General features: G+C 40.4%; 1 protein-coding gene across 2 annotated transcripts in view; it reads right to left on the bottom strand.

The window, feature by feature from the left end:
* The window catches only part of Galnt3 (polypeptide N-acetylgalactosaminyltransferase 3), a 68,536-nt gene extending 67,614 nt beyond the window's left edge, over positions 1-922 (bottom strand). The window contains exon 1 of one of the 2 annotated variants that reach the window (XM_004646389.2): positions 75-922. The gene's annotated coding sequence lies outside the window, so the exon portion shown is untranslated. The remainder of the gene's footprint in view (positions 1-74) is intronic. The other variant, XM_023706628.1, reaches the window with a different exon arrangement.
* Positions 923-6,023: the final 5,101 nt, after the last annotated feature.

Genomic DNA, 6,023 nt, shown 5'->3' with positions numbered 1-6,023 from the left:
GCCCCGCGCCGCCCGCGCCCGGGACTGCCCGACCGGCCGCCGGGACGCGCTGCCCGGGTGCTGGGGGACCCGACCTAGGTTCCCACGCACGCACGCTCAGCCCCAGGACCGCACGCGGTGGGGCAGCCGCACGTGGCGCGGTGTCCGTGGCAGGTTTCGGGAGCTTCTGTCACCAGTTAGGTTGCTGAGCCTCCTCCCGCCGAGTCCTGATTTCATCACTTGACTCACTTCGGATCCGCTAGTGGTTTCCGTTTCTGTGCGCGCAGCCGGGGCAGAGGTGCCTCTCGTCCCGAGAAGCGCCTCCCCCGCCCAAGAGGAGCCTCCGGTATTTGCAGTCTTGGGGCGCGCCTCCCCTTCCTGGGTTGCGGCGAAGGCAAACCGCTTCCCAGGAGACCGAAGGCCGCGACAGTAGTCAGCACCCCCTGTCTTGTTTGGAAAGGGATTGTGGCCAAGTCTTGGAGTGGGCTTTCCTTTACTGTCCGTTTGTTGAAAAAGCTCAGCATCTATTCTGGAAGGTGGGAAAGCAGATTCTAAGAAGATTATAGGTTTTGCTGTAGTTGGGGGAGGCGCAATTTTTTAAAATTGTATTTTCCCTTTTAGAATATTGACAGCTTTCCCTTCTAGCCTTCTCTGTGTGTGGCTGTACCCTTATATATCCTCCCAGGACCTTGTACATCAGTAGAAAGTCATTTAATTGGCTTTATACCAAAACTTTGTAAATAAGAGAGATACAAAAGGAAAAATAGCTAAGAACTCTTTGGGGGGACATGTGTGATTCCATGGTGGCAGATTTTTCAGTAGAGATTGGCTGTGACCTTCCTCCTACATCTTTGACACATACTCTAGGACCTTATTTGCTGATTTATTCATGTTATGTGTGACATAATTCAAAAGTAAGTTTGAAATGCGGATTTGTACAATATCAACAGGTATAACCTTGCTGATGACAATGTATTTTATACTGTATCTATGCACTGGATTTAAAACTTTACACTTACATCATTGCTTGTTCTGGGTAACATGATTATTTTGTAAGCATTAAGAGATCTTAGTGAAGTGGTAATATTTTAGTACCTAAAAACAATTTTTAAACTCCTTCTCCCACTCCACCCCAAAAAACATTCAGAAGATAATTGTATATGTTACCATGCTAACGGTGTAATGCTTGTCCTTAGCCGCAGAGCTGAAGACATTTAATCACCCCACCTCTTTATTTTCATTCAGTTCTACAACTTTCTTTGCTGTTTGCCTTTCAGTGAAGTTTAATCTCTGGGGGAATTTCAGAGATTAAATCGTTAAATCGTTCACCAGGAGGACCACAACCCTTCCATGAAGCACTGCATGAAGCACATGTCTCTGGATGAAGCAGGAGCCAGAGTGTCAGCTTGGATGTTCTACCAGGCGAAGAGCAACAATTTTCACTGACAGTCAGGACAGAACAGATGGATATAGCGTGGCAATCTGGAATGCAAGGACCGAGATGCAGCGGCAGGGGGACTGGTAACATCCAATAACAGTTGTAAGAGAAGCCAGCGCAGACTCACAAAAAAAGGAACGCAAGCAAATAGAAGACCAAACTGCCGCCTGAGGAGTGAACAGAAGAAACCAAAACAAAATAAAAGACAAACCCATCAGGAGTTACTAACAATTTCATAATGGCAAGAGGTAATTTAACCAGGGAAAGCAATATTTCTGAATCTGGCATTACTTGTAAAATTTCATACATTATTTGACTATTATATCATTCTGAAAGCAAAGTCTTAAAATTAAAGTTTTTTCTACTTCACAATAAAATTTCAAATGCTGCAAGCCTAATAAACGTATTATTGTGCTGAAATGTTTAATGTCCCAAATCTAATCAGATGCAGAGTTTTTGAAAGTACCATCCTATTCACAAGTATGAAATGAAAAATTTATGAAAGGAAAATTAGTATTTCATCATCAAATAAAATCCAGAGCATTAGTGTATACATGCTTCTCAGAAACAAGTTTATTTTCATGGTGCATATTTAGTATATAATGACAGTTAAGCTAGAAAACTCAGGCAGATCTTATTCAGGAAAGAAGAGAGGCAACCATCTTTCTTTTCACATATATAAATGTGTATTTTCCACATACACAACTAGCCACAAAATTCTCATTTGTATGGATTTGAAACAATATCCATTGCTTAATCATTTGCTAATGTTTAAATTAGTGCCAAGGCCAGTGCCTGGTGTTGAGTAGGTGGTCAACAATATGTATTAAATGAATAAATTAATCCATGAGAAAACCAGTATGTATAGTGTCTATGGTAAAGTGCAAGTCCAAAGAATGGCTCTCCACGATGGGTATGGGCAGATGACCTGGGGCGAGATTGGGAATCTGTAGGATAGATGATGGGCCTGTGGGTACTAGGTTTCACATACCTCTGTTATGTAAGGCACTATGCAAAACAACTTAGCTTCCTACAACTTATGTGACTTCTGGGCTTAAATTTGTCTTTCCACCAAAACCAGCATCATATTCACAAGATCTTCAAGTTCCTGACATTCTAGTTAACGAAAACTCCATGCCAAGGCAATTGTCCTTTAACAAAAAAAAAAAAAAAAAAAAAAAACTCCTGACTGTAGCAATAATGACTAGAGGGCCCTCCAAATAGCTCAGCAGATTAAAGCGCCTTCAAGCAGGCACCGGGGATGGGGGTTCAATCTCCAGGCCTGCCATGCTGGCCCCGCCCCCAGGGTGCGCTGAGTTGGCGATTGAGAGTCTGATCTAGTAGTGAGACCCTGAACACCCTGTAGACCCTTCCCTGAAATACAAAGAAAAGATAATAATAATGACTCAATGACAAAGATGAAGATATTAAAATTACGTAACTTAAATAAAATTTCAGTTCATGAAAATAACTGTAATACATAAGATAATGAGCAAGAATGTGCAGACTCCCTAAACCCAAATTTAAATATTTTTATGGTTAACTGTTTGTTTGTTACCCCAGGCTCAGCAACTTTAGTTTGAAACTTACGCCGAGGTTTGAACTTTAAAAATAGTTTTGCCTCGTGAAATCCGAGTCCAGATCTCAAAGTTAAACAGAGAGCTTAGGCTCAAGGACCTAACAGATTGAAATAGCTTCTTTCAAAACAAGTGAAAGGATCGAGATGCTATTGACTCAGAAGTGGGACAGTGGAGCCTCAGTGGAGATCCACAAATACATGCTGTTTCCAAATAGTTTATAGTTTTTTTATTTTGTAAAAATGATTCAACATAATCCTAAATTATTAAAGCAATGAAAACATAGATTATTCAAGTTTCAGTTATTTTGAACATTACATGAATATTTTTTGCCTTGAAGAATATCATCAAAATAACCATCAGAGATTTTTCAGAGATATACATCTCTAAGAGGGCAATTATTGACTTGTATTACAAAAGAATCCTGTCTTGTTAATCCTGCATTCATAATACTTGGCACATAGTAGGTGCTCCATAAATATTTGATGAATTGAATTGAGTGCAGTTTCAAGCTTTTAAGCATTAGCATAAAAGCAAAAAGAAACGGCATACTGAGTTAGACTGATATTTGATATAGCTCGCTTTAAATTCTAATAGTGGTGCCCAAAGGTATTTTATGGGAAAATAATGATAATAGTTCCTGCATGATGCTGACCTCTAAGATGTACTCCACATATCCGCAACTCACACTTTTCCTAAATTGATTCCTCTTTTCCTATACAAATAGTGTTTATTGCAAAACAATTCATGCTTATTACAGAAAATTTTTTTAAATAAATTAGTTTTTAAAATACTTAAAAATTGCCCACACCAAGACAAAATAATGCTACCAGACCCTTTCTAAACATTTTTTTTTTGGGGGGGGGTTGGGTGCAGATAAGAAATAAGATTTGTCACAGGCTGGGCAAAAGCCCTACCACTGAGCCACACTTCTGCACAAAGTGTAGGCTGTGTATACTGTACATTTGCCAGAGTGTTTTCAGTCTGAATCTTGTTTTCCACTACCAACCCAAATGTCAATAAAATGTGTGTGAGTGGATGAAGAGGAGAGTTGTATAGACTAAGGGGGCAGGCATTGGCGGTAGCTTGTACATCACCTTTTCCATGCCATATTGCACAATGACATGGACCCCCACTCCTGGAAAACAGGATGTGCAGGAATGCGACTCTGATACTTGGAGGCAGAATGGTGAGGGGACCCTAAAGTTCAACAAACTCTGGCCTCCCAGGCTCTACACTGCGAGGCAATAAGACTTCAGTGTTACCCCTTGTTCAATATTCATTAGGAAAATAAAATACTTTTATGTGCTATCATGTGTCAGATAGGCCTCAGAGAGCCCAGCAATCCTTACGTTCCACCCAAACTATATTCTAATGCAGGCAAAATGGTTTCGATCCACATGTTTTTGCAATTCTTTTATTTTATCACCACATGCATGCAGTATGTGTTTTCATCCTTTCTGTGGAGTTGGCATGTATATATAATACGTGACATTCTTTTTTTTCATTTTCTCTGCCCCTCTCTCCATCCCTCCATCTCTCTATCCCCTTCCCATTTAAGAAAGATCTATAAGAAAGATCTATCTCCCTCCTTTTTATTTTGAGCTGAGCATATTCATCTGTGGCTGCTTTGACATGACCATGGCAGTGTCGAGTAGCTGTGCCAGGCATAACATAGTCTGCAAAGCCTAAGATATCTACTGGATGGCCCTTTAAAGAAAAAGAATGTCTTTGTTTTAAACGAAGCAGAGAGAATTAGGAAAACTTCAATCTAGTTTGATAAAACTACACACATCATGTAGTGTGAGCACAAAACACTGGATCCCTCTGATGGCCAAATGCCTCTTGTCTCATGCAAGTACCCTCCACCACTCAGTCCACACAGTCCACGCGAGGAAGGATTTTACAGAATGGAGCTCCCTCCTTGGCGAAATAGGGTAAGTCCCTGGTTTTACTCAGGTTCAGTTATTACCACATGATATCATAGGGATTTGAGAGAAAAACTACCTTAGGTATAGGCATAGAAAAATAACTTTACAGTAAGTATCATCAGAAACTAACCATCATTTTAAGGCCTTCCACAGTGATAAATGCACCATCAGTGTAAAACAAACAAGTTGTATATTCAGTCTCAACATTGGATTGTCTTCTGGTCTCACAAAACTGCATGATGAGATTATAATTTCATTTAGAAAGCAATGTATTCACAATTCATGTCTTATACAGACAGGTTTTCTCAGACAATGATGGGGATGGTGGTGGCAGTGGCAATGGTAAATGTACATTCTTCTTATGTTTCTTCTGTCCACTGTTTCTATAGCCTGAGAAAACTACTTTTCTCTACTGTCCCACACTCTGAAGATGAGAAAGATCAGTGGGTAGGAAAGCGTCTGGGAGGAGTTAGTTAGAGGAGATGGTAGGGCAAAGATTCTGAAGTCTGTGGTTTATCTCTAAAAAAAAAAAAAATTAGTAAGTGCTCTACGTGGTGAGGAAGTGGCTTGTGATACTGCATGACAGCCTCATATTCTGAGAAAATTTTGCTTTCTCTTTCAAACTGGGGTGTGGAAACAGAAAAATAAGTCTATGGAAGAATTATTCCTACATTGTCTCCATAATTTGAGAGGTACAGTGACTCAATGACAGGTTCAGACACACAGATGATGGGGCTGGAACGTGAAAGCAGGTCTGTGAGAAGCAAAACCCAGGCTCTATGAGATGTAGGAAAGAAGTTGGAGAACAGTTTTGCCTTGGATCCAAGAGTAGATGATTGGGCATTTTTCATTTGTTCTTGGGTCTTCATTGACAATTCCTATTTCCCCAGTCACTGGTTCAGGCATATACTGACCACCAGCAAGGTTAAGCAGTATAAGGTTTTGTCTTCCCATGTAAATTCTACAGTGTCTTCAAACATATTAAACCAAAATTCTGAATTTGTTTCCTATAGGTATTCCCTTTCAGTATAAAATGATATGAAACAGAATGTCATACCAAGGGCCAGCCAGAAAGCTCAGTGGACTAAAGTGCCTGCT

This window comes from Octodon degus, unplaced genomic scaffold (genome assembly GCF_000260255.1).
Source record: "Octodon degus isolate 3935 unplaced genomic scaffold, OctDeg1.0 scaffold00267, whole genome shotgun sequence".
In the NCBI taxonomy this organism is placed as follows: domain Eukaryota; kingdom Metazoa; phylum Chordata; class Mammalia; order Rodentia; family Octodontidae; genus Octodon; species Octodon degus.
The sequence above is the reverse complement of the archived record's forward strand: the minus strand, read 5'-3'. Positions and strand labels throughout refer to the sequence as shown.